Source organism: Mustela lutreola, chromosome 2 (assembly GCF_030435805.1).
Source record: "Mustela lutreola isolate mMusLut2 chromosome 2, mMusLut2.pri, whole genome shotgun sequence".
In the NCBI taxonomy this organism is placed as follows: domain Eukaryota; kingdom Metazoa; phylum Chordata; class Mammalia; order Carnivora; family Mustelidae; genus Mustela; species Mustela lutreola.
Genome location: NC_081291.1, coordinates 170421059 through 170439362, shown reverse-complemented (window position 1 = coordinate 170439362; position 18304 = coordinate 170421059). Strand labels below are relative to the sequence as shown.

Sequence of the window (18304 nt, the reverse complement as noted above, 5' to 3'; positions counted from 1 at the left end):
CAAGGAGTATTACCCCAAAGTACTCCATTAACTCTCAACCTAAATGAGAATGATCAAGAACTCACATGAATTAAATAACCCTCTGGCTGCATAGGACTACTGTCTCCTTTTGGCATTGTTTCATTCTCAAAGCACTCATAAAATGTATTTACGTGGATATAAACCCACTGAATACATAGAAAACAACTAATGCTGAATGGATAAGGTTTCTCAGAGAGACCACCATCAGCATCTTCCAGACAAGAGTTGCTTCTCCAAAGCCTATTTTTACCTAAAAGGCAAACTGGAAAATATTAAGATTAGTATAAAACAGGGATGTCTGGGTGACTCAGTCAGCTAAGCATCTGCCTTTGGTTCAGGTCATGATCCCAGGGTCTTGGGGTTAATGCTGGCATTGGGCTCCTTGCTCAGCAGGGAGTCTGCTGCTCCCCCTGCTTGTGCTCCCTCAATCTCTCTCTCCAACAAACAAATAAAATCTTTTTAAAAATATATACCTAAAAAAAGATCAGTACAAAATAACTGCTCTCACATCAACAAACACTCAGTCTAAACCTGCAGATCTTAATTATTACAAAAATTACTTGAATTAGATTTCATTAAGATATCAAGTGTCTCAGATCAATATTCAGGCAAGTTCTAGAAGGAAGATATTTAGATAAAGGCTCTTATAAAAAGATTTTGCTTTTTTCTAGGGAAAGATATCTCACAGTATGAAATGGCCTGAATACCCAATGAAAACAAAAATTCCTCAGAAAAAGCAGTGTGTGTTTATGTGGTGTTTTAATTTCCAAAACACCCTTTTTGGGTCTCTATTGGGTTTTGTATTACATACTGAGAACACAGTGATGATCAAATTCAGACCATGTGCTCCCCTCATTCCAGAAGGCGCAATTAATGTAAAAAAGGAGTTTGATAGGTGCTACCATAGAAATCTAGAGATTTCTAGATTAGTGATTTCTAGTGTGATAGGCCCACTTGTTCTGTTCTCCGTACATGATTTCTTAGAATTCAGGTAAACAAAGCTTACAAAAATATAAGTAAGATTTAACATTCACTTAAAAACACTAATCACTACCATCATACCTGGCACACAGTAAATATGTAATAGATGTGGAATGAATAAATAGATGGGACTTCCTAGCTAACAAATTAGAGTCAACGGTAAGCAAACATCCACATCAATTATAAAAGAAGTGTTCATGAATACAAAATATTTTTTAAATAGCCAGAAGCCTAAGGCAATTTGAATTGAGAAAGGAGGCCATTTAAATACAAACCTCATACTGACCGGCTTAAAACATACATAAATTATTTGTGAGGTCTCTTACGGCTATTTAATGATATATTTTCAGCACCCCCGTAGCACATTTATTTTTATTTGCAAAGTCATGTGGACTCCCCCCCGCCCCCGCAACTCCCAACCAGATCTATCACTCTGGCTTTGGCAAGAGTAATCAATTATAAGGAGCTCTAATAATTCCCATTGTTTTCAGCCACCCAGAGAAGATCTGGGTTTAAAAGCAAAGAGAGGCAGAGGAGGATTTCTTGGTGTCCAGAGGGTATCAATACCCCGAATTTCAACTTTTGAAGTGGATAATGAGAGACGAAGGTTTGTAGCTTCAACAGTTTTAACCACGTTTACTAACCAAGCCTCTCCAGAGATATTTTACCGAAACAGAAACAAAACGCTACAGACAGTATGCACTTTCTCTTCTAACTCTGTGCTTTCAAGTTTTTTTGTTTTTTTGTTTTTTTTTTAACTTCGTCTCCCATTCTAGTATAAATAACCCGAGGATGGGAAGGCGGTCTGTGCCGGTCGGCCTCACGAGCACCTGCCCGGCATCATACCTCAATGAAGCATTTCTTAAAAGGCTCTGGGGTGGCTGTCCTAGAATCTCACACAGGAAACTCAGAAGTTGGCACTTTTTAAAAAATACTCTTGGGCAATGTCTGATGAGAAGAATCACAAAACTCTAGAATTCAAAGAGGACTAAGCACTGTTTAAAATACGGTTGTCAGCGATCTTTTCTTTTTTTTTAAGTCTGTGAGTTTCTTCCACCCTAATTCCCACCACCACTTACCAGAAAACAGTTCCGAAACTTCTAGAAGGAGTCTACGGAACTGTAGAAGAGGAAGAAAGGAGGTCCTACCCGAAGCGCAAACTCACACCCTCCCTGGAGCGTCGCGGGGCGCCTTCGCCCTTGGCCTTTTCCGCTTCCGGTTCCCTCTCGCCCCTGCGGCTCCTTGGTTGGCGCTTGCGCAGAGGACCCGGCCCAGGGGCCTAAATGGGCCCCTGCAGAACCCCAGTTGTCTAAAGTCCCTGAAAAAATAATGGGGCACGTCACTATCACCGATGCCGGAAAGAGACATTTGTGTCTTGCTTTGTTCTTTTCTTAAGCTCCAAATTAGGCTTCCTATATCCAGTATGGACTTTTATTCCTGAATTTTGATCCAACTCCTCAGGCTTGACCTACTGGCCTCAAAAATACGAGGCAGTTGCATTGCCTCTCTACCTCCTTGTAACTATAGTAATCGGTTATGTACTCTTAATTAGAATAAACACGAGTAACTATTCACTCAGTTCCATTCGTGGAATCACAGATAAGTATGCTAAAAATCAACAACAGACGAGACACCAGAGAGAGGCCACCCAGCATCAAGAGATAGTCCTATTAGTTATTTGTGTAGCGGAAGAATTATGCACCAAAAGGAATAGTATGTCGCCTAACGCCAAGCATGTATTGTAAGTTTTTGACATAATAATTTTAACTGTAATTATTTTGACCAGTCTCTTATTAATACCCGGTATTGAAATTGTGTGTGTGAATTATTATATATATATATTTCTATTTATATATAATATATATAATATATATTTATATATATTATATTTATATATAAATATTATATATATATAAAACTTCTCTTAGATTAAGTCCCATTCATATTATAAACGTTCTCAAATATTAGTCATTAACAGGCAGAATAAATAAAATATTGCATTACCATTGGGAAATGTATGTAACTACCCCATACCACACTTGCAAAGAAGATCCATTCCTCAGCAACTCGATGAAATTCTGGAACCAAAAAAAAAAAAAAAAAAGAAAGAAAGAAAAAAATTTGGAACCATTTATGCCTACAGTTTTGTTTTATATTGGTATTCAATACAGTTTATGTAGAACAATTAAATAGGAACAGACAATTTGAATTGCACAATTAAGGTGGCAAAAAGCAGGTTCCAAAATACTGAGAACTTTGTATACTGAAAGACTGATAAGTTAGTTCTTGATTCAAAAAGAGAAATAACTAAGTATGAATTTCTTTTTGAAAAATAGGTATTATGTTTGCTCTCTAGGTCTGATGAATAAATACACGTTTCTACCATATCTTCAGAAGGTGTGTATGTGCAGGTTTTTTAAGGAACCTCACAGACAGAAACATTAAAAATCCTTGTATATATTAGCAACAGAAGAAAATCATAAAAGAGGTGCAGACCTTTCTGTCTATGGGTCCTCTCCCCACGCTATAATAAAAGCACATTTTAGGGCGCCTGAGTGGTGCAGTCGATTAAGCCTTCATCTCTTGGTTTTGGCACAGGTCGTGATCTCTGGATTGTGGGATCCAGCCCCACACAGGACTCTGCACTCAGTGTGGAGTCAGCTACATTCTCACTCTCCCTTTCCCTCTGCCCATCCCATTGCACTCTGGCTTGCAGTGTCTCTCTGTCTCTCTCTCTCTCTCAAATAAATAAGTAAATCTTTAAAAAAAAAAAAAAAAGAGAGAGAGAGAGAGAGAGAAAAGCACCAATTTTTTTTTTTTTTTTTTTTTTTTTTTTTTTTACAAATCATTAAAAGAGAGGTTTCCTCGGTACTTATAGGGTGGAATTTTTGTGTTCCTCTAGCTTTTTTCATTAAAAAAGTTCCTCACTACCCCCACAAGTTTGGATTCAAATAAATATTCCTTCCAGGTCTATATATATTTCCCCCAACTTCACTCCTCTCCTCTATTGAAATCAAGTGTACATCTGGTTTACACAGACACAGCATAGTGCGAGGCAACTAGTAAGTACTCACATTCATTCAACAGATATTTATTGTAAATATACACCAACATTGTATTATGTGCTGGTGTACTAAGGAGTACAAAAATATATAAAAAAATATCCAGCACTCCTGGTTCATAATTTAAACAAATAAAATGAATACAAATACAAATAAAATTGAACAGTAAAGAGGAGAAGGAATGGAATGGGATAGAATGAAATGCTAAAATGAAAAGGAATAAGAAAATTATTTTTTACTTTCATCTTCTTACATAATTATCATGCCTATAATACTATAAAAAGCTTAAGAACATAGTCTATCCTATTTTTGTAATATCTTTAACACCTGCCACAGTTGAGAATATAAATTTAAGTGAGTAAATAAATAAATAAATAAATAGTAAGGTGTTACACAAGAGAAACAGAAAATGCTATGAGTACTAAAAAAAACACTGTGAATAAACCACTCAAGCATTAAAGAATCAGTTTATTAATTGTTACTGTACTAAATTATGTAAATGTTTTCTCCAATTCTTATTTCTTGAAATCCATCATTTATGCCTTTGAAGTGGGGACTGAGGCTTTAGAAGTGACATTCTTATTGATCTTTAGAGCAAAAACTAAATCTTTCAGGAGTAATTCAGGCTGGATTGTTCAGTTTATCCTAACAGGATGTAATTTTATATATAAGTATGCATGTAGTTTTCTAAATATTAAAATATTCTTTTTAATCATATTCCTCATGGAGAAATTGTCTGAACAAAAACCAAATGCTGAAGCAAAGCCCCAAGCTTCTAAGCTGTTTTTACTGAGTGAGAGGGAATCCTGACACCTTATTACCCAATTCTACTGGAAACCCTGGCATACAGGAATTAGCAGCCCATAGGCTCTACAGGTCTGAAACTTAGAACAGGTTTGAAACACGGAACAGAGTGCCAGAGGTCTGAAGCCTGACTTTAAAAAAAAAAAGAGAAAAGGGGTTACATAAAACCCCATGCTCAAACACGCACATCTGACTTCCACCCAGGATATAGCCCTGACCTCTTTAGAAATTGAAGAGTAAGCCAAGAAATCAGCTCCAAGCATTATGTGCTCTGCTTTGCTTCAGGAGCCCCAATTTACATCCTAATGGTTCCGAGGAGTTTCCATGACCAAACCTAAGAACAAAAGGCAAGAGACCTGAAGGCTCACAAGTGACGCATGCTGGCTACTCTGGACACAGGCCAGTTTGTACCCCACTCTCTGAGGAATGCAAACGGTATGTTCAGGATTGAACTGCTTTCTCCTTGTTGTACATAAATTATTCATTACCCCCTCCTTTTGTACATTTTGTCCTCTATCTTCTCTGTGTTCACCCTGCTTTCACTTTTCCGGTTTTTCTCTAAGCTACCTCAATTGCCTTGGGCTCTGCTCCCCTCAGAAACTTAAATAGAAAACCAGATTTATTAGCTAAAAAACGGAGTCAAAATTTTATTTTCAACATATGAGAGAGCAGGGGGGGGGGGGAAAGCTGTTTTGTGATGTCTTTGATACTCAGCTTTTCAGAAAGCAGTTGCTTAAATTACTGTTTTAAATCTTTGAACTATGTGTCCTAACATTCAGTGATTGCACGCTAACATTGCACTAAAACATAGAATGTTATGGAAACTCATTTCTGTAAGTCAGTGCCTCCACATGAACAGCAGGGGGCAATAGCATACCAAGAATGGTGGAACCGGTCCCAGGCTCTCAGAAACATGGTTGAATTGCTGCACTGGGTCTGTGCACAACCCCACGATGATCTCAGCTCTCTGATGAAGTCTTTTGTTTTGTGTCCTATCTTACAATGCTCTGTTCAGTCTTCTGTATGAGTTGTGACTTATTCAGACAGCATTTCGCTGTGACAGTTTAGCTTTAGAAAAAGAAAGGTGAAAGAGAAAGAAAAAGAGGAAAGAGGAAGGGGAAAATTAAAATGCGGCCAACTGAAACACATAGACAAGGAAGAAGTAAGCCTACGTGTACTTAAAGTTTGTCCCTTCTGTGTTCCCATCCACTTGAATCCTTAACACTGTTTTTCTGGATGGCAGGCTACTATAATTCCCCACTTCCCTCACCCCATACCACACACCCATTTCATTCTACCACCTCTGCCATACAGTTTTCTGTTAAAACAACAGATGTCTTTATAAAAAGGAAAAAAAAAAACTGTTTTAAGCCAAATACTTGACTTTTGAAAAGAATTCAGAAAACTCCTATGTCATGTTCTGGCCTTTAGTCAAACTTCCCAGTATAGAATTTTAACGTTTTTATGCTTTCTGAATATTTTTAGTCAAGATACATTACACTGATATGTTTCAATAAAAATTCTTTCCCTGTAAATTCATACCTTCAGATAAATTGTGAAAAGCCATAGTTGTGAAGTGATATCTGATGTGTTTGGGGTGGAAACTAAAATATTAGAGATTTTTAAAAGATTTTATTTATTTATTTGAAAGAGAGACAGTGGGAGCAGGGAGAGGAGGGAGAGGAGAGGCAGAGGGAGAACCAGACTCCCGGCTGAGCAGAGAGCCCTGCATGGGGCTTGATCCCAGAACCCCAGGATCATGACCTAAGCCAAAGGCAGATGTTTTACTGAGCCATCCAGGTGGCCCATAAAATATTAGAGATATTAAAATTATACTCAAGGATTATTCCCATTACACTAGGCAGGTGTTTAGTAATCTAGTTCTCAACGTCAGCAGGGATGAAAGTACTTTCATGCCTAAATTGAGTTGTACCCCAAAATATAATTCTCACAAGCCTGGCTTCCTCTTCTACCTAGGCTGGAATACCCAGAGTTATGAACGTATTCCTATTGAGTTATTGATTTATGACCGTGGACTGGCAGCAGTAATATTATTTTAACATCTTGCACGAAAATTCCTCTCGGAGGGGTTGCCTTGCTACCTCTCTGACTGACAGGGCCCTATCTGATCCTCTTTGATTTGTCCCGGCTGGCCTATCTCCTACGTCCTGCATACCCCACTCTAGCCTCCCCAGCCTATTTGCTGTTCTGGGAAAACATACCAGGTAGTCCTGTGCCTGGGGGCCTTTGCTCCAGCTGTTCTCTCTCATCAGGATAAATCTTACCTCACTTATCCAAATGACTCATTCCTTCACCGACTTCAAGAGTTGTGCAAAAGTCACCTTTCCAATGAGGCCTTCTCTGACCACCTATTTAAAATGGAATATTGCCCTCATCCCTTCTCCTTTATTTTCCTCAAGAGCACTTAGCATCATCAAGTATGCTATATGTTACATATATAAATAAAATATGAGATGAGATATCTGAGACCAAACACATCAACCATTAGAGGGCTTGCCTCTGCTATTAGGACAAAGAAAGTTGGTTGATTCCAAAACAATACCCAACTCTACACTTCACTTAAAAGACAAAGACATGCCTAAAATAAAATAATTCAGAAGTGCTAAGGAAGAAAGGATGGGCAACGGTATACCAAGAAAATGCAAATAAAAAGAGAGAACTGCAATTTTGAAATCCAAACCAACTAGAGTTCAGTCCAAAACCATGACTGAAACAAAGAGCACCTGATAATGCTAAAGGCTACAATTCACAGTGAAAATATAATATTTATGAAAGATATGTAACAAATAATACAGCAGCTTTTTTCATATAGCAGAAACTACAAGAGATTTAAAGAAAATAGAAACACATAAATAATAGCAAACTTTTGTACACTTCTCTTAGTCCAAGACAAAAAAAATTTACAATAATTGACTCTTCACATATAATAAACACATGTATACCTAAAATAATTAATTAAAGAAAAATACAAATATTATGCATCAACAATACCATAAAAGTAAATATTCAATTTATCCAAAGGATACAAAAATGTAGATTCAAAGGGGTACATATTCCCCAATGTTTATAGCGGCATTATCAAATATATATATATATATATATATATATATATATATATATATCTATCTCAGCCATCAAAAAATGAGATCTTTCCATTTCAACGACATGGATGGAGCTAGAGTGCATTTTTTTTTAAGATTTTATTTATATTTATTTATTTGACAGAGAAAAAGCAAGAGAGCACAAGTAAGGGGAGCAGCAGAGGGAGAGGGAGAAGCAGACACCCCTGCTGAGCCCGATGCAGGGCTCAATCTCAGAACCCTGGGATCATGACCTGAGCTGAAGGCAGACACTCAAACCACTGAGCCACCAAGATGCCCCAAGATCTAAAGTGTATTGTGCTAAAGTGAAATAAGTCAGTAAGAAAAAGACAAACACCATACAATCTCACTCTTATGTGGAATTTAAGAAAGCAAAGGAATATATGGGAAGGGGGTCAAGGGAAATAAAAGAAAAATACCATAAGAGACTCTTGGCAATGGAGAACAAACTGAGAATTGATGGAGGGAGGTGGGTGGGAGATGGACTAGATGGGTGATGAGTATTAAAGAGGACACTTCTGATGAGCTCTGGGTGTTGCATGTAAGTGATGAATCACTGAATTCTACTCCCTAAACCAACATTGCACTGTATGTTCACTAACTAAAATTTAAATTTTAAAAAAAGGGGCACCTGGGTGGCTCAGTGGGTTAAGCCTCTGCCTTCGGCTCAGGTCATGATCTCAGGGTCCTGGGATCGAGCCCCACATGGGGCTCTCTGCTCAGCAGGGAGGCTGCTTCCCCCCTCTCTCTCTGCCTGCTTCTCTGCCTACTTGTGATCTCTCTTTTTCTCTCTCTTTCTGTCAAATAAATAAATAAAATGTTTAAAAAAAAATCCATCACTATCAAAACATTAAGAAAGACTTCCCATCTTGAAATTTAAAATTTTTCTACTAAACATAGCCTGGATCAAAGGGAAATACCAATTGATACAGAGAATTTTTAGAAAAAAAAAAAAACCTAATGAAGGGGCGCTTGGGTGGCTCAGTCCATTGGGCATCTACCTTTGGCTCCCGTCATGATTTCAGGGTCTTAGGATCCAACTCCATGTCCTGCTCCCTGCTCAGTGGGGAGTCTGCTTCTCCCTCTCCTTCTGCCCCTCCACCTCCACCTCCACTCTCTCCTCTTTCTCTCTCTCAAATAAAAAAATAAAATCTTTTTAAAAAATAATGAAAATATGGCATCAGAGTCTGCAAGATAATGTTGACTGTTTATAATAAAATTCATAGATTTAAATATTTATATCAATAAAAATGAGACAAATAAGTGAGTGAGACATCACACTCAAAAAGTTAGAAATACTTAAGTCTTGTTTGGGGGTTTGTTTTTTTCCAATTTAGATTTAATATTTTTTTTAATTAACCTAGATTAGAAAACAACCTGAAAAAACTAAACCTAGTTGCATTAAACTACATTTAGCACTTTTATAATTAGCTATAATATTGGTACTGTTATTTTGAAACTATATATTATAGGAAAAAGTAAGTAATTTTGTTAATATTATTAGGTATCATGTGTTTCAGCAGAAAAGTGATGTAATATAAAATCAAATCGGTTAAGTAAAAACTTCTATAATGTTTCATTAGAATTGGAATATCAGCACAACTTTATGATTCATTTTTATCTTTCTTTGAAAGATATATATTCTAGATTTTGCATTGTAAAGTCTGAAAAGTAACAACAAGCTATTTAGCCATGAACATCCTTAAGTGCATGGATCGCGGTCATCAAATAGGATTTCCACTGAAAGTAATGAGGACTCCTTCGACAAACTGCTGATTTTGGTCTAGGACAGTAAATGCTCCAATATGACACTGGGACTCTTACAGCATCAGAAAGCAAGGAAGCTATTAAAACATTTGTGGTTGTCAAATGAAGTTAGGAGCCAAAGATGGGCAATTTGAGCTCTAAAATGAATAATCACTGCAATTACATAAAAATGAAAATAGAGTTTCCAATAGAATCAATGGAAAACTCCTAGAAGCAACAGGATTTTCAATACAGTAGCAAGATGTAAGATGACATATAAAAATCAATATCTCAGTATACTTAAGCAATAAGCAGTTACAGGGAAAAATAGAAGACCTGACCTTGTATACAGTAATGACAAAAAAAAATACAGTAGGAATAAATTTAATAAGAAATGGGCAAACGCTCTATGAGGAAAACTTCAAAGACTTCCTAAAAGACACAAAGCTGGAATGTGAATAAAAGAAAAAGTGAAACCATACTCTTCAATAGAATTATGCAAAATCATAAATTAATACCAATTTTTAAAAGTATTTTCATGGGTGTAGATTCCATACTTTATATGGAAAAATAAATAAATGAGAATATCCAAAAAAGAGGAGGGGGAAAAAAAAACAGTAATGAAACAGGCCTAGCCCTACCAGATATTGGAATATATTATACAGTTCCTGCAATTAAAACAGTATATTAACACAAGAGTTGACAATCAGATCAATGGAAAAAAATAGAAAATAAAGATGTAGACTCAGGTACAATGCGGAAATTTATGTATTTCTCACTGGGAGAAAAGTGTACTTATTAAAACTAGATATTGTTTGAAAAACTAAATGCTACTTTGAAAATAAATAAAATTGGATATAAAATCACCTTAGTGGAATTCCAGACAAAAATCAAGAAAAAATTTTTTTCAACTTGGATCGTATAATGAAGAACCAATATGAGTATCCAAATTGAAGGAGATTCTGGTAAACCACTGGCCCGAACTTTTCAAAAATGTCAATGCCAAAAAAAATAAACAAAAAAGGCTGGGGAAGTGTTTTAAATTTAAAGGATCTCAAGAGGCTTGATAACTAAATGCGATCTGTGATCCTTGTTAACTCCTGGATTTATGTTTTACAAACAACGATAGAGTAAAAGCAAGGTTTTAGCGGGGGTGGGGGGGGATCAATTGAGGAAATAATATGAACTATACAGTCAATTATAATAATGTAATAACGTTGAGAGGATTCGGACTCTCTATGTCTTAAGAGTTTATGATCCATTGTCTAAAGACACTGTATTGTAATCCTATAGGACAGTAGTCCTCAGTAGGAGTAATTTTGCTGCTCTCTCCCCTACACACATTTGGCAGTGGTTAGAAACATTTTTGGTTGTCGCAGCTGGGGGAAGGGAGGGCTGTTGCTGGCATCTAGCGTGTAGAGGCCAAGGATGCTACTAAACATTGTACAAAGAGCAAGACAGCTCCTCCGCCCACCCCCCGAACAAAAAAAAAAAAAAAAAAAAAAATCATCTTGCCTAAAATGTCAATAGCGCCGCGGTTGAGAAACCTCGGTGGGCGAGAACCCCTTATTCTTAGGGGATAGCTAGACACCAGGCTGAGATCAATGAAAACGTCCTTCGAGCAGGTGAAAACACTGGGTAACATTTAAGGGCGAGGGGTTATGAGGGTCATAACTAACCCCCAAACTGTTCAACAGAAACCACTGTACGTGTCCTTCCGCCCGGACTTCCCTCCTCCCTCCGGGACCCAGGAGGGTCGCCCCCCACGCTAGCGTGGAGCTGACGGGCGGAGCCTGCGCGGTGAGAGGAGTCTGCCAGTGGCCACTGCGCAGGCGCCGGGCAGCTCGCCGCACTCCCGCTGCGTTTTTCCAAAAGTTGCAGTCCAGAGGGTGGACCACCATCCAGCGCAGCTGCACACAACAGAGAAGGGAAAAGAAAACTCCCCGGGGGCTCCGCTGGCTTCTCTGAGAGTGACAGAGATGCTTTCCCACTAGAAGCCCGGAAGCCTCCTCCTTTGCAATCGGATGAGGGCTGCAGTGTGCACCACTCATTCTTATAAAGCCCCTGCTAGGAAGAGCCAGTTGTGTTTGGGCCCGCGGTGCCTGGCCATCCCCTTCCAGGCTGGATTCTGCAGAGGTGAGTTTTTATGCTCTCTTTAGTGCATTCCCCTTCCCGCATCTGACACGCCTGGGCAGTCAGTACTCCATCTCGTGACACCACTGACTGTAAGTGCCCCGGGCAGGCGCATTCCACACCCAGCACCTCACCAGCAAGCGCTAATCTAGGTGACGTTTAAAAATACCTTAAAATTCTTTAGCCTAGAGTCCCTTAATCAAGGAGTTGGCACACTTTTGCTGTGAAGAGCCAGATACAACTATTTTAGGATTGGCACACCAGGAACGGTCTCTGTCGCATAGTTGTCTCCTGTTTCAACAACCTCTTAAAAAAAAAAAAAAAAAATCTTAGCTGCTGGCCTTATAAAAACATGCACATTGTAATGATTAGATTGATCACTCACTTTACCCAGCTTCTTTCAGGCCTGCACCCACCCGTCCCAGATCCCACTACAGTTTTGCAGTAAAGACTTGGGTTCCAAAAGGGCTGTAACCCACCTGAGTTTCGTGGCTTCACCTTCCCAGATTTGTTTTCCATCTTCTGGGTGCCTCCACCTGCACCTCTGCTCCTCCTCCCTGCCGGATGGCCCCTGGTGAGTTCCTGAGTCAGCAAGGCTATCAAGAAACCCGCAGAGGAGCAGCCAGACCCTTCTCTACTCTAAAATGCCAGTTGATTCCTATCTAGGAGCAAAAGCCAAAGTTTCTACATTGTGAATAAATTAGAATAAAGGTAATACAGGACTATGTCAGGCAATTGTGCTTTTATAGCATTTTTTCTCTTGATAAATGTAATCTATGTCCACTTTAGTAATTGGGAAAATACTGAAAAATGTATAGAAGAAAGTAAAAATCCTCCATAACCTAACCGACAAAAAGAGAAAAAACAAACTACTAAATGTTTATGTATTCTTTAGGTCCTTTTCCCAATACAGATCCTTAGGACGAATTACTGAACAACTGGATTTTTAAAAAATATTTCTTAAGTAACTTTTGTTGAAGTCCAAAATATAGAAAAGTGTGCAAACTATAAATGTACAGTTCAGTAAACTTACAAAGATACAAAGACTAAAGCAGATATACCCTTGCAACCACCATCCAAATCAAGAAATCATTCCAAGTCCCCTTACTCGGTCCCCCTGCCCAGTCAGAAGCAACTTCTCCCCCAAATAAAATCATTGCCTTATCCTCAAATACACAGAGTAGTTTTTGTAAGTTCTTGAATTTCAATGAAATGAATTATCCATTACGTTTTCTGTAATATTTGGTTCTTTCCATTTATATTTTAATTGAGATTCATCCATGTCATTATTGCTTATAATAGGTCTTTTTTTTTTCTTTCTCTATTTTATGCTGTTTGGCACCATTATATGAATATAATAAATTTTATCCTTTATACTATTATTTTTCAAGTGACAGATTTTTCAAGATATAATTCTTCTATAATTCATCTATTTAAAGTATGCAATTCAGTAGTTTTTTGGTACATTCACAGACAGAGCATCATCACAATTTTAGAACATTTTCATCACCTCAAAACAATTCCATACTCTTCAGTTCTCACCTTGTAGCCATGTCCCACCATCCTTTCCAGCCCAAAGTAACCACAAATCTACTTTCTGTCTTTAAAGGTTTGCTTACTGTGGACATTTCATAAAAATGGGATCCAAAAATGCTGAGTCTTTTGCAACTGATCCTTTTTACTGATACTGGATGTTCATGTCATTCCTAGGTTTGGGGCGATTACAAATAATGCTATGAGGAACATTATTATACATATCTGTATTATATGTATCTGTAGATAGATTTGTATCACACAGATACATATTTCTATTGGGATATATACCTACGAGTGGAAAAGCTCTGACATAGGTTATGCTTATGGTTAGTTATAGTTGATAGTGCCAAATTCTTTTTAAGTTCACTCTCCAACCAGCAGTGTGTAATGAGTTTTCATGACTACACACCCTCACCAACATTTGGTGGTTGTGTGATTTCAGCTTATACTTCTCTGATGACTAATGAAAAAAACATCTTTTCATGTGATAGTAAGTCATTTGAATATCCTCTTTTAGTAAAGGATCTTTTGAGTTCTTTTCTGTTGGGTTTTTGTCTTTTTCTACTTGACTTATTTATTCTAATGTGAGTCCATTTTCATTTATCAGTGCTGTAAAAACACCTTACCCTAATCTGTGGCTTGCATTTCAATTATCTCATTGTTAAATGTTAATAAATATAAATTTTTTTATTTTTATAAAAGTCTGATTTATCAGTTTTCTTTTATGTTTCATGCTAGCCTGCTTAAGAAATCATTGCTTAGAGGTGCCTGGCTGGCTCAGTTGTTAAGCATTTGCCTTAGGCTTGGGTTATGATCCTAAAGTCCTGGGATCCAGCCCCATAGGGGGCTCCCTGCTCAGCAGGGAGCCTGCTTGTCCCTCTCTAGCTCCCTTATCTTGTGCTTCCTCTCTCCTATCTCTCTGTCCTGGGATCATGACCTGAGCCGAAGGCAGAGGCTCTAACCCACTGAGCCAATCAGGCACCCCCTCTGTCATAAATAAATAAAATCTTAAAAAAAAAAAAAAAAGAAATCATTGACTACAAGGACATCTAAAAACTATTATGTTACGTATAGAAACTTACAGCTATGTTACAAGTTACATCTAAAAACATACAGTTTTTCTTTGAACAATTAAATCTAACCATGTAGAATGGATTTTGAAGTACGGTATGAAGTAAGGGTTAGTTTTATTTATTTAGTTAGTTATTTAGTTAGTTGTAATATAGTTATCCTACTGACCAAGGTCCAAAAGACCATCCTTTTCCCACTGCTCTGCAGCACTGTCTTTGTCACAAGTCAGTAGAAAGGCAAATCAGTGAAAATGTTGGACCTTAGAATAACCATGACAGATGCATCAGAGAATCTTTGTTTTTTAATGTATCAAAGAATCCTATTAAAGAGAAGATAAAATAGATGAACAGATGGGAAATTTCAAAAAGATACAGATAATATTTTTAAAAAACGGAAATCCTAGAACTAAAAAATATAATATCTGAAATTATTTGATAGGTTTATCAGTGTGTGTTGGACACAACAATGAAAGTATCATTAAATTTGAAGACAGGTCACTAGAAATGATCCAAATTTAAATCTACTGAGAAAAAAGTTTTTAAATAAACAAGCATCAGTGACTGATGGAGTAGTAGCAAGTGATCTAACATACATGAAATTGAACTCCTAAAAGCAAGGAAAAGAGAATATGAGGCAGAAAAATATTTGAAAAAATATTAGCAAAACATTTGAATTTGTTCAAATGAATTTATCCTAGGATATTTACTCGTTTTTAGTGGAGAATTAATCCCAATATCCTAGCTTGCTATGAATGGAATTTAGAAGTTAACATAAATCTACACGAATAAGCAGGACATTTTAAACTCACAAAATATGGAAAAATACCTTATTGATTGGAACTGTCCTGAGCATTACTGTATTTTTATAAATGTTGCCTACTTCCTAAAAGCCAGTAGCACCACCCCAATCATAGTAACATCAAAATGTCCTCAGTTTTTCAAAATATTACTTGGTGTATATGTAGCCCTGTATACACTGAGGACCCCTCTCTCTGGTGGCCTGCCACTTTCTCTTTTGTCCACCTCTTTTGAACCGTATCTTCTAATCCTCCCATCTGTCTAACCACACTGACCCCATTCCATCTCAAGGCTTTCCTCAAATGCTCCTCCCGCAGATACCCATATGACTGATTCTTTTCTCCTCCTCCGGTCTTTGTTCAAATGTTATTTCCTCAACAAGACCTGTAGGTTGAACAAGACAAAATAAAAACCTTTCACATTCTTTCCTTCTACTTTGAGATGCTTTTATTTGAAATGGTGTGTATCTTAATTATTTAATTTGCTATTGTCCCGGTGCCTGGGTGGCTCAGTCACTTAAGCATCTGCCTTTGGCTCGGGTCTTGATCCCAGAGTCCTGGGATGGAGTCCCACATTGGGATCCTTGCTCAGCAGGGAGACTGCTTCTCTGTCTCCCTCTGCCTACCATTCCCCCCAGCTTGTGCTCTCTTTCTCTCTGTTAAATAAATAGAGGTTTTGATGTTTTGTTTTTGTTTTTGTTTTTTTGGTTTGTCTGTTTGTTTTAATTTGCTTTTGTCTCACTTACCCCACCACTAGACTATAACTTCCTGTGAGGAGGCAGGCAAGTTTACCAATTTTGTTTTCTGTGGTGTCTTCAGTATCTTAAATGAGTAAAACATTATCATTGTTAACATTTTTCTCAGGACTGACATGTAGGCAACCTTAATTTATTCCTGCTAAGTCCCTATATCTTTCAGGCTATTCCTTCAGTTTTCATGAATAAGTAGGCCTGGTATTACTCCAGTAATTTACATTTTTAAGGTATGTTTGAGTTTCTTAGCCAAAAGAATTACAGCAGTCACAGTTCCAGCTTTTTAACCAAGGAGAATAAGAAATACCATATGACTGTTTCCAAAGCAACAAAAAGCTTTACCTGATTAAGTAGACTGAGGTTTCCTCCTTATTAGATTGAAGTATCCAACCAAATTGTCAAGGGCCCCCTCACAGAGAAAAACTGCTTAGAGCTATTGTCACAAAAAAAAATTTGTCTATTCAATTATAAGCTAATTTGAACCCAACTTTTTTTCTTTAGGCATTCAGGCTTCAGGATGGATGATGAACTTTCAAATAGGAAAGAGATGGAAAATCATCAAAATTACCATAAACTGTGCTGCCAACTGAATGCGTGTTTCTCTGTAGCATATGCAGAGTCGAGGACAGTTATATTCCCACATTATACAGTCTGCTAACCTATTGTCTTAATCCAGGTGACTCTTGAAAGTAGAGCCTGAGACAAAGGTAGATGCATACTCTATAGGTGAATGTGATTCCAGGGAGCAGGAATGAAAGAAAAAGGAGTGAACACGGGTAAAATGGAAAGAAAATCCAGGCAAAATAGGTAGTGTTATAGAGTAGTCTACCACAGTTAATGGGTACTTCGCACATGCAGATCCTTCTAGAGATTCTTACTCAGTTTTGTCTCAGAGTTGCCCACCCCTGAAGGATGAAAGGGAGAAGCATTTCTCTCTCCGCAGCCATCTCCTCCTTGCCGAGGGCTGCTCCCATAGGGTGTTAACGTCTCCATCCCTGTGGGCTGCAAAGGTGGAAGAGCCTTTGGGTACCAGAGTATCATACATTGCCACACCAGAGGAGCCTTAGGACAGGAAGCTAGATTCTTGGAGCATACCTGAAGCAAGGCACTATCAGCACCAAGCAAGGCGAAACCTCCTCCAAACTATTCACCAGAGCTGTGGCTGGAATTGGAGGTTACAGAGAGATGTGGAACAGGCATCTCGTAAGTCTATAGAAGGTGTTCTTATCCTCGTCTAAATCTGTATCCTCCTTCTATAATCAAAATTTCAGTTTCCAGCATCTGGGTGGTTCATTCGGTTAAGTGTCTGCCTTCAGCTCAGGTCATGATCTTGGGGCCATGGGATCAAGCCCTACATCAGGCTCTGTGTTCAGCATGGAGTCTGCTTGTCCCTCTCCTCCCTGGCTCATGTGTGCTCTCTTTCTGTCTCTCAAACAAATAAATAAAATCTTAAAAAAAAAAAAAAAAAGTCCAGAACAAGGTTAGCAAAAGGCTTAAATTAGAAGGTTAAAGGTATTAGACGATGTATGTTAATAATCATTCTAACCTGGAGTGATGTTGATTAGAAATTGATAGGAGAACTTGGAAGATTCAAAAATGATTCAACTTGAAAAATTGGACCATTGGATAGAGATATTAGACTTTGCTGAAACTCATGTAATCTCAGAAACAATCATGAATTGTTTGGGGGGAAATGGAAAAATAAAATTAACCATTTATGTGTCTCTGTGAGCTTTATAAATCAGTGTCATTAAGTTTTGGTGAAATACTGTTTTCTACTGTCACATAGCACCAGTGATATGGAGCTTCTAACCAATTAAGGGAAAATTGGTAGAAACACAGGAAAAATATTGGGATGATCTCTGTCACATAAAGTGCTGTCATTAATATTGGTGGGAATTGGGGGGATACTTTATGCTTTAACTTAGAGTTCCTCTATGAGGTTCTGTCTTACCTGTCATTAATAGTGGTGGGAATTGGGGGGATACTTTATGCTTTAACTTAGAGTTCCTCTATGAGGTTCTGTCTTACCAGAAATGGTTTTCTCTCTCCCTATACCTCGTGGCATTATTATCATCCTCTCTTATTTGGTCTGGAATTGCCACAAATGAGATATAACTTTCGAGTTATTCAATTCAATATAAGTTGAGCTTCCACTATTTCCTGTGTATTGGCACCATACATATCAATAAGACATAATATAAAATATTACATACAAAAATTTCAGAATACATATTCTTTTATGGTTCACCCAGAACATTCACCAAAATTGACCATATG

The 18304-nt window shown here is 37.7% G+C and overlaps 1 long non-coding RNA gene across 2 annotated transcripts; it reads left to right on the top strand.

Moving 5' to 3' along the window:
* Positions 1-11553: 11553 nt before the first annotated feature.
* On the top strand, positions 11554-17755 carry LOC131825172 (uncharacterized). Of its 2 annotated transcripts, XR_009351149.1 has the most exons (3): positions 11554-11872; positions 12376-12580; positions 16526-17755. It is a non-coding gene; the product is annotated as an uncharacterized LOC131825172 (long non-coding RNA). The 2 variants fall into 2 exon arrangements; XR_009351148.1 differs by lacking the exon at positions 12376-12580.
* The last annotated feature ends 549 nt before the right edge of the window (positions 17756-18304 follow it).